We start from the raw sequence: 11,504 nt of genomic DNA, 5'->3' as shown, positions 1-11,504 counted from the left end.
TTTGGTTTGCTTCAACTTTGACAATTCTTTAAAATACTCTTCATCATCCTTGAGGTCAAATCTATCTATCACTCTTTGACTGAAATCATCAAATGTAATTACCTGATCATGACCTTAAGTAGTCATTCCATGATACCACCAATCATAGGCTACATCTTCCAAGTGTAGACTTGCAAATTGAACAACATCACTCTCCTTCATGGGGTTAAGTGTGAAGAAGGTCTATAATTTTTGTAGCCATGCTCTAGCTGAAATTTTATTTGTTCCATCAGAAGTAGGTGTTGTAAACTTGCTTATTTTATTTTTGAGCTCTCTTACACTTATGTCATGCTCCTTTTTGATGCAGGAGCATCCAAAGGTATAAGGGCAATCCTGTGTCACCCAAAAAAATGTACTTAGACTTAGTTTCTATTTCATGTGTTTTCATTTTTGGACACCCATTTTGGTCAAATAAATGTTCCAACTCTCACAGTTCCACTATCAGTGTGCTAATAAATCTTAAAAAAATAGGAGTATGTAATTGGGCCATCATTTTGGTAAACTAGAAGGTGTGAATTGGCCAAATGAATGTAATTGTGATTTAGAGCATTCCAAAAAAAGAATCAAGTCAAAAGGCCCCACGGTTTGAAAGTTATTGCAATTTTTTGGGTTTTGGAGACCTCCTAAGAATGCTTCAAAGTCAAGTTAGGGGCATTAAATGACCTTAAAAAAGGCCAAAAAATGGGGGGTGAGTGAAGCTGGTCCATAGGGCTATAGAGCACTTCGAGAGCTTTTTAGAAATGTAAACGCTTTGTTAATCGGAGCTACGGTTCAAAAGTTATGCCTCCCAAAAGTTCGATTACCGTTTCTGGATTCTTCTAGATTTGCGCCGACTTCTAACGCATCTTCTAGAGCCTTCTATTTGGTTAGTGGATGCCTACTAGCACTTTTTAGAATGTATTTCTAGTCCTTAACCCTTCGGGGTCTATTTAAGGAGATTCTTGGCATTGTAGAAGGCAGTTTGGAGTGGAGTTTGAGAGGAGGTACTGATAGGAGAAATTATCTCCACATTTATGCTATTGTAAGCCCTTAGGGCATGTATAGGAAGTTTATTTTCTCTGTACTAAATGTACTAGCTTATTTTTCAATTAATACAATTTCCCTTCTTCTATTGTGTCCATTCTGTTCTTTGGTTGTGTCCCCATCAAGTGGTTTTCCTGAGTGTGTAGACATAGCGCCGAATGTGAGGCAGTTTGCACCAGGACTGTGTGGTTGTGGGTTTGATTTAAGAAGATACCTCCACGAAGAGAGCATGGCGGAAGGGCTAGAGATATTAATCTTGAGGAGGTTAGAGTCCTCCAAAGGCAGGTACAAGCATTGCAGGAGGAGCTCCGTAGAGGAGCAATTGTGGTCGTAGGTGATGAAAGTGAAGATGACAACGAAGAAGATGAAATTGGACTAGAAGGGGAATTTGACGGGGAAGTTCTAAATCATGCAGAGGAAATGCTTTTTAGGGCCATTACTAAGTTTGGGAAAAGACCCACAATTGAAGTGGGTGTATTTTCAGGAAATTTGAAACCAAATGAGTTGATCGATTGGATCAATGAACTAGAAGAATACTTTGAGTATGAGAATATTAGGGACCCAGATAGGGTTAAGTTTGCAAAGGCCAAACTGAAAGGCCATGCCAAAATATGGTGGCAAGAGGTCCAATTGGAAAGAAATAGAAGAAGAAAGGAGAAGATCACAAGATGGGATCGCATGGTGGACAAATTGAAGAAGCAGTTCATTCCTTTGGACTATGAGCTTGATTTGTTTAAGAAGATGCATGGGTTAAAGCAAGCAGGAAGATCAGTCCAAGAATATATAGAGGAATTTTATCGACTCTTGATTAGAACGGGGCATGCAGAAGAAAATAAGGAGAAGGTTGCTCGTTATATCAGTGGGTTGCGACCTAGCATCCAGGAGGAATTAAGTCTGGTAAGAATGACCAGTGTTGAAAAGGCATATAAGTTTTCCGTACGAGTTGAAGAGAAGCTGAATAAAAAGTTTGAAGGAAGACAAAGAGGGTGCGGTCAAGGAGGAAGGGGAAGCAGTAGATCATCTGGAGGCCGCAATGAAACCCAAAAGAAAAATGAAGATGTGGGTACTAGCAGGAACTAGAGGAATGAGGGTTTCAACCACTCCCATGATCAAGACTTTTGAAATCAGAGAGGAAGAGGTAGAGGACATGGACAAGGAAGAGGAGGCTTTCATGGTACCTATTTCCATTGTAATGAAGGTCATTGTGTCTTTGAATGCCCTCAATGATAAGGAATGACAGATAGGAGAGCTGAGGGCCAAGCTAGGGTTGCTCATGTGGATGAAGATGCACAATCATCACATTCAGAGGATGCAAAAAGAGGAGAGACCTTGGTAAATGAAAGAGTCTTACTAAGTGGTGAGATTGAACCAGGACAACAGAGGAGTTTGTTCCATACCAGATGTAAGTGTGAGGATAAATGTTTTGACGTGATCGTTGATGGTGGTAGCACTGATAACTTGGTATCAGAAGAGATGATCTCTAAGCTGAAGCTCAAGAGGGAGAAACATCCCCAACTCTATCAGATTTCTTGGGTAAAAGATGATGATAAGGTCTTGGTAAGTGAACAATGTTTAGTAAAATTCAAAATTGGGAGTTACCATGATGAAATTCTCTGTGATGTTATTTTGATGGATGTTTGCCATCTATTGTTGGGTAGACCATGGCAGTTTGATAGACATGCAGTACATGATGGACATGCAAACACATACTCTCTGACAAAGGATGGAGTTTGCCACAAATTGAAGCCCATGAAAAAGGAAGGTGAAAAGGTATGTAGCAGTGCTAGGATTTGTCTTGTTGATGAAAGGAAGTTTTTAGATGGCATGAAACATCAGCATATGTGCTATGCTTTGATTCCTAGGAAAGATAAAGAAGGTAGTAGTGAAATACCACTTGAAGTTTTAGATTTACTAGTGGAGTTTGGAGATATTATCTCTGATAATGTTCTAGATGAATTGCCACCAGTAAGGCAAATTAGTCATTAGATAGATCTAATTCTAGGAGCTAGTTTTCCTAACAAGGTTTCTCACAGGATGACTCCTACTAAAACAGAGGAGCTAAATAGATAGGTTCAGGAGCTATTGAGGAAGGGCTTCATTCGAGAGAGCCTGATTCCATGTGCAGTACCTATAGTACTCGCACCAAAGAAGGATGGAGAGTGGAGGATGTGTACAGATTCTCGAGCTATAAATAGGATAACCATCAAGTACTGGTTTCCTTTGCCAAGGATGGATGATCTTATGGACTACTTGAGTGGAGCTCAGTACTTCACAAAGATAGATCTCAAGAATGGCTATCATCAGATACGAATTCAAGAAGGAGATGAGTGGAAAATTGCCTTCAAGACCAAGGAGGGTCTTTATGAGTGGGTAGTCATGCCCTTTGGATTGATGAACGCCCCAAGCACCTTCATGTGGCTCATGAATGAGGTACTTAAGAAGTTCTTGGAAAAATTTGTTATTCTCTATTTGGATGATATTTTAATTTTCAGCAAGACTTTGGAAGAACATTTACTGCATATTCATAGTGTCCTTGAAAGGCTAAGGGAAGAGAAATTGTTAATTAATCTGAAGAAGTGTATCTTGCAAAAAGGGAGTTAGTCTATTTGGGGTTTGTTATATCACCCAAAGGTCTCAAAATGGATCCTGAGAAGGTAAAAGCCATCTTGGAATGGCCTAAACCAAGGTCTGCTACTAAGGTAAGATCATTTCATGGTCTGGTTAGTTTTTACAGGAAGTTTATTAAGAATTTCAGTGGCATATGTGCACCCCTAACTGATATAATAAGAGGGGATAGAAAAGAGTTCAAATGGACTGTAGCAGCTGCGAGAAGTTTTGAATTGTTGAACAAGAAGGTAACAGAACAACCTATGTTGGCACTTCCAAATTTTAGAAAGGTTTTCTAGCTGGATTGTGATGCCAGTGGCAGCACTATTGGGGCTGTATTAAGCCAAGAAGGTAAGCCTATTGCATATTTTAGTGAAAAATTGAATGATGCAAAGAAGAAGTATTTTGTTTATGATCAAGAGTTCTATGCAATAGTTCAAGCCTTAAAGAAATGGAGGCATTATTTATTGCCAAAGGAATTTGTTTTGTATACTAATCATCAGGCATTACAGTACCTAAATAGCCAAGGTAAATTGAATCAAAGGCATATGAAGTGGGTAGAGTTCTTGTAGAGTTATAAATTTGTGTTGAAGCATAGAAGTGGAAAATCTAACAGGGTTGCAGATGCACTAAGTAGGAGACAGTTGTTGCTTATAGTAATGCAGGTTGAAGTAGTTGGGTTTGATGAACTCAAGAATTTGTACCCCGAGGATCCTGATTTTGCTGAAGCATGGGAAGCTTGTAAAGAACCTGTTGCTGTAGATAGAACCAAGTGGTTAGACTATTTGATCCAGGATGGCATGTTGTTCAAGGGTAGTCAATTGTGCATTCCAAGGAGTTCCATGAGAGAAAATCTGATTAAGGAGAAACACAGTGGAGGGATGGCAGGACATTTTGGTCGAGATAAGACCATTACCATTCTTAGAGAACATTATTTTTGGCCTCAAATTTCACAGGATGTAAAGAAGTTTGTACAGAGTTGCCAGGTTTGTCAAGTTGCCAAGGGGTTTAGTCACAATACTAGCCTATATCAGCCATTGCCTGTTCCATCAAGGCCATGGGAGGACATAAGTATGGATTTTGTTCTTGGATTGTGATGGACACAAAGGGGTAATGACTCAGTATTCGTGGTGGTTGATAGGTTCTCCAAAATGGCACATTTCATTCCATGCCACAAAACTCATGATGTTGTCCATATTGCAGACTTGTTTTTTAAAGAGGTGGTAAGACTACATGGTCTTCCAAGGAGTATAGTTTCTGATAAAGATACTAAATTTGTGGGGTATTTCTGGAGGACATTGTGAAAAAAGTTGAGAATAGACTTGAAATTCAGTTCCACGCATCACCCACAAACTAACGGCCAAACTGAAGTGGTAAACAGAAGTTTGGGCAATTTGCTGAGATGTTTAGTTGGGGATAAGCCCAAGGGATGGGATTTGATTCTACCACAAGCAGAGTTTGCTTACAATAACTCTATAAATAGGAGTATTGGAAAATCACCATTCCAAATTTTATATGGGAATAGCCCAAGGACTGCACTAGAATTGGGGAAGATAGAGCAAGGGGAGAGGACAAGTGCTGAAGCGGAAGAATTTTTTGAACATATCAAGCGTCTACATGAGGAGGTTCAGGCACACATTACCAAGATGAATCAAGAGTAGAAAGCTAGGGCTGATCAAAGGAGAAGACATAAGGAATTCCAAGTAGAGGATCTAGTCATGGTGCACTTACGAAAAGAAAGACTTCTAGCCAGTACTTACAACAAGCTGAAAATGAAGAAATTTGGCCCCTGCAAAGTTTTGAAGAAACATGACTCAGGAAATGCATATGAGGTGGAGCTGCCAGATGGTATTCACATTTCTCCCATTTTCAACATTACAGATTTAACAGAGTATCATGATGATGGTGCAGATGAGGAGCTGGTGTTAGAGCCATGTCCGATTCTTGCTTCTAAGAAGGAGGAGATAGAAGACATTCTAGATCATCATGTGGGTAGGAGTACCAGAAATAGGCAGTATGAAGAGTATTTGGTCAAATGGAAAGGACAACTGATCAAGGACTCAACTTGGATTTCAGCAGCTGAGGTTTCCCATTTGGGATTTCCTCTACTTTTCATAAAGTGACAGGGTTAGTTTTCAATCTACCCTGGATGTGTGATGCAGGAGCATCCAAAGGTATAAGGGCAATCCTATGTCACCCAAAAAAATGTACTTAGACTTAGTTTCTATTTCATGTGTTTTTATTTTTTGACACCCATTTGGGTCAAATAAAGGTTCCAACTCTCATAGTTCCACTATTAGTGTGCTAGTAAATCCCAAAAAAATAGGAGTATGTAATTGGGCCATCATTTTGGTAAACTAGAAGGTGTGAATTGGCCAGATGAATGTAATTTGATTTAGAGCATTCTAGAAAAAGAATTAGGTCAAAAGGCCCCACGGTTTGAAAGTTATTGCAGTTTTTCAGGTTTTGGAGACCTCCTAAGAATGCTTCAAAGTCAGGTTAGGGGCATTAAATGACCTCAAAAAGGGCAAAAAAATGGGGGATGAGAAAAGATGATCCATAGGGCTCTAGAGCACTTTGAGAGCTTTCCAAAAATGTAAACAATTCATCAATCAGAGCCATGGTTCAAAAGTTATGCCTCCTAGAAGTTCGATTACCGTTTCTGGATTCTTCTAGATTTGCGCCAACTTCTAACGTAGCTTCTGGAGCCTTCTATTTGGTCGGTGGATGCCTACTAGCACTTTCTAGAGTGTATTCCTAGTCGTTAACCCTCTGGGGTCTATTTAAGGATATTCCTGGCATTGTAGAAGGCAGTTCGGAGTGGAGTTTGAGAGGAGGTACTAATAGGAGAAATTATCTCCACATTTATGCTATTGTAAGCCCTTAGGGCATGTACAGGAAGTTTATTTTCTCTGTACTGAATGTACTAGCTTATTTTTTAGTTAATACAATTTCCCTTCTTTTGGTGTGTCCATTCTATTTTTGGGTTGTGTCCCCATCACTTTTTGTACTCTTTCTTGAGCATCAAAGTGTTCATCATATCCACATATTCTCTAAAAGGAACCGAACTGCAAAAGTCATCATCTAAGCCATTGTAAGTAGCTCTTAATGCAATCAAGTTACCTGTAACCTCTTCCACAGCATAAAGGGTTGGATTTGGTACTGGTGGCTCATCTGCAGGTAGGAAAATATTTTTTGTTGATTTAGAGGGTGTGGGTTTCATATTTCTTGGCTCCTCTGAAGTTCTCCCTTTCTCATTAGTAGATGCAACTCCCTGCAGTTTCTTTGTCAATATTCACAAAGCCTCTCTAGTTTCTGCCAGAGTATCCACTGTTTGCTTTTGAGTATTCTGGATGTCTTGGAAGAATTTCTTTACCATCTCATCTAGGTCATCCATACTTTTTCCTTCCTTGGATTTTGTACTTTAACTTTTAACTAGAGGTTTGATCAAAATTTTTTTATTCTTTTCTCATTGCAAATATCTCTTTTCTCTTTCACTTAGTTGCATGCAAACTTCTACAAACCCTCAGGCTGGCAAGATCATAGCTCTGATACCACTAAAAGTTCCCTTTTGTGATTTTATATGATATTTAAAGTCTCTAATCAGATTTTTAAAATCAAACAACCAATATTTCAAAGATTTGCCAATTTTTCAAATAAACCCAAATCGGGTATGCCCGAAAAAGTGCTTGCATAAACTTCACAGCTTCACATATTATTAATTAATCTGAAAGTGAAAATTTTTATAGAAATTTTTACATCATAACAGCCTACAAAATGACATTTTCAAATCTATATAGAGTTTACAAAACAGCTCCCAAATAGAGGACAAAAACAATGCTCATCGGGCTCCCGAAAATAATACCAAATAGCCCAGAAACACCACAAAAAACCTAATAATCTATCACAGAAGTATAATCACATCCCAATAAATATATTCAGCTCTATTTTAACATATAAATAGCTGAAATACAGCAGGAACCTAAACTGATATGAAATACTCAACTGGAAACACCAAACCCTTACAAAAAAACACACCCAAAAACTCACAAATCTGCACTGTTTAGCACAAGGGAAAACTATGCATGAGCTTGCACATGGAATGGATTTAAACTCCCATCCTTATCCTTCCTAAAAAATTGCAAAATCTTGTCCTTGGTTCTCCTTCTCCATAGGTTTGGCAACCTCTGAAGAACAACAAAGCAATGAGCAAAATCTAGTTCTAGAATGAGCCCAAAATGCCTCCAAATCCCTTAAAAGGGGGAATAACCCTAACTCACGTCCAAGAGGGGTTAATAAAACATATTTTAATAATAATTTTCATTTATTAGTCCATTGGTTTCCAAAAATTAGCCCCTTTTTTTGAAACTTCACCTTTTGAGCCTGCCTGCCTTAGCAAAGATTATTATTTTTTAATTATTTGAAAAGGGGACATGACACTCATCCTCTATATCATTTCCCATTCCATGCCCTTTTTCTAATGCCAATGCAAAACACGATGACCCTGTTGTTCCTTATATACATCACAAAGTGCCATTTTTCCTCAAAAAATCTCAATCCATATCTCCTCGGGTCCATATAGGAGCTATTGTGTTTAAGTTGTTATGAGGATCTCATATATCAAACAGAAAACTAAAACTCATATCTTTGTTTTGGTTGATGTTATTACATGCTCCTTTGGTTTCAATATATCCCATTTGTTTCCTTCATCCTTTTAATATACGTTATGGTTGATCCACGTAGGCACCACCATTTATGTCATCATCACTGTATTCCCATAAAGCAAGCAGTTCAAACTACTCATCAACTCAACAGTATACTGATGTAGCTTCATCGGGTACTAAGACACACTCTACATCGACTCCATTCACCAATTCTATTGTGAATGTGAAATTCATGTCACCATCAACTTCATCTGTGTCAACATCGCTATCATGATATGGAACTGCAACATCTAGGCCCAAAAAAAAAAAAAAACCGATGGCAATGCAGAAGACACGATCACAATATAGTCTTGGAAAGACCCTGACTAGAACACCAGAACCTTGATTCACAACTGTAAAGTCACAACTGCCAAAGATCTCATTCTGGTGAAGAGATCTTTTCTGACATATCTCGGCTAGCCCTGGAAATTGTACTCGCAGATCATGTACATGTAAACATTCCTAGATGAGCTCATAATTCTAGCAGGATGGCTCAAGTGGTTGAGAAATTTTTCCATCATAAATTTGTATTATGGTGAGTACAAAAACACCTACCCTAACTCAAATGTTGCCAAACAGGTGAAGTGGAGCAGTTATAGAGTTATCAAAAATGGTCGATAAGGTGAACCAAGTAATTGGTGGCTTACTGTTGCTATTCACTGGTGTTTCTTTTACTAACAATTTGCTTGGTATCTCATGATCCCTATAGATGCTTGCATTCGATAAGAAAACCATCATGTCATATCAGTATTCAAGGTGACTCTCCTGTGAGATGAATTTTTTGAGCCCTCCTACAATGTTTCTAATGCAACCAAATAAATTATATAACTAATCTACTTTAGACAATCTTTTTAATTTATTCACATGTTATATTACTTCTCTTTGCTTTTGCTACATCTTAGGATAATTCATCAAATTTAAATCTCGTTCTCATAACATTAAATATGGATGGTAATCAAATTCGATGTCCTTGGCATCCAATTCCTTTATTTATATATTTTTACTAAATATGACAATTTAGATGGAACATGATGTAGATATATTTCTTTAGGTTGGTAGGAAAACGGCTCTAATACCACTTGTAATGTCTCGTTTAGGGCATTTACAATTTTTTGGTAATTTGTATATATTTTGTTATATTTTTCATCTGATCCTTACCAAGGTTATCAATCCATATATATATTAATAGAAAGGGTCACGTCCTTTTGTAATATTAATTATATAATAATAATAATTATATTATAACATATATTATTATTTTAATAATAAACCAACTATACATATTATATTATATTAATAATATAATTATATTAATAAGGTTAGTTATAATAATGTCATAAAAAATATTATTTTAATATATCAAGTATATATTATTATATTGTAATACATTTATTAATATAGTATTTTTATATTAAAATATATCTTAATCATAATATTATTATTTATTATATTAGATTATTATTATTATAATATGATATATGATATTATAATATAATATTACTTTATAAAATATTATTATTAATATTACTTTATATATAGTACTTTTTTATCATATGCTAGAGTGGGGACATCACAATCTTTTCAAAGATCAACTTAAAATGTTTTGCCTGAAAGCCTCTATATCTCTTTTCAAAATTTTATTTTTTACACATTGTAGAACATACATCTCGATTCTCTTAAATAGAGAAGAGATTTTAAGTTATTTAATAACTATCTCATTATCTGTTCCACAACTAAAGATAAATATTTTATCTTTAAAAAAAACTGATATGGATCTTTTTGAAAATGACATACATGTCTTTGAAATGAGATCTTGTTTTTTTTAAAATAATATGAAAATCTTCAAGATCATCACACATGTTGCCATGTAGTTTCAAGAAACTGATAACTACATAACTGCCTCTCAACAAAATGATTAATATAAACTAGGTTTTCCTTCAAATAGTTGTTTCATACTAATTTTAAGAAAATATGCCTTAAAATTACAATACCCAAATCATGGTTTTGTATTTTGAAAAATAGTCTACAAAAACATGGGCTTCCTTTATTCATCAAACCCTCTTATTTAACCAAAAAAATAGACTGAGTTCATTTCTTTTCTAGTCAAAGAAATTGAAGAGCCATACATATTTACATGCTTTAAATTAAAACCCTTTGCTTCTCATTCTTCCAGTATAGTACCTCAGACATGCAACAAAAAATGATGAATGAGAGAAAATGAATTAGAAGAAACATTTCACATTTTGTCTATTACCAAACAACTTCAAACCAAAAAACAACACTGGTTTCAAAACCACTTTCAAACCATTAAACTTATCTCCAATATAGTAAATCAATGTTGGCATCGTCTTCGACTACCACCCACAATAAAACATTCATAGAAGCATCATGTATTCCTTTCCGTGAAAATGCCATGCAAAAGTATTTTTACAAAACATAATGGATATAGATTTGAAAACATTCAACAAACAAAAAACATTGCAAACAATAGAAACTGGATTGATGATTGCCAAAAGTACCCGCAAAACAAACCATTTTGTATAAACCTTTGAATTTTGCCATATACTATTGACACTTGGTGATTTATTTACCATGTACACACTGTATTGCATGCAACGACAAAACAACTATCATTTTCCATTTAATATTATCATAAATGCCATGATCTTCAAAAAATATGCCACATTTTTCCATGTATTGCCATGTTCTTTCTTTCAAACTTTTTCACAAAAAGCATAAGTCAATAGTTTCATGAGAAATGAAATAGTCCAAATGGCAACAATTGAAATCGAACCTATAAAATAACCTTTAAAAAGTTTTGATATACCATGTGACTACATTAAATTATTGCAAGTAATATGTGGCTCCCATAACCAAATGTTACAAAGATATCCACAAATTATTTAGGGAGATATCAGACTTCCAAGAATCAGTTATTATAATTGAGAAAACATTTGAAAGAAAAGAGGATAAATATGCAACAAAACATCAAATAAGGAGTTCTTCTTTTGACAGTGGAGAGATTCTACTATTTTTTCAGATTGTATGCTGCACAAGAGGGGAAACATAGTGTGTGTAAGGGGGGCATTGTTTTATTGTAATCAAAGTTGTTAGTTTTATTTTAGAGTTCTT

This window comes from Cupressus sempervirens, chromosome 3 (genome assembly GCF_028749045.1).
Source record: "Cupressus sempervirens isolate cs-2001-9-10 chromosome 3, ASM2874904v1, whole genome shotgun sequence".
Classification (NCBI taxonomy): Eukaryota; Viridiplantae; Streptophyta; class Pinopsida; order Cupressales; family Cupressaceae; genus Cupressus; species Cupressus sempervirens.
The sequence above is the reverse complement of the archived record's forward strand: the minus strand, read 5'-3'. Positions refer to the sequence as shown.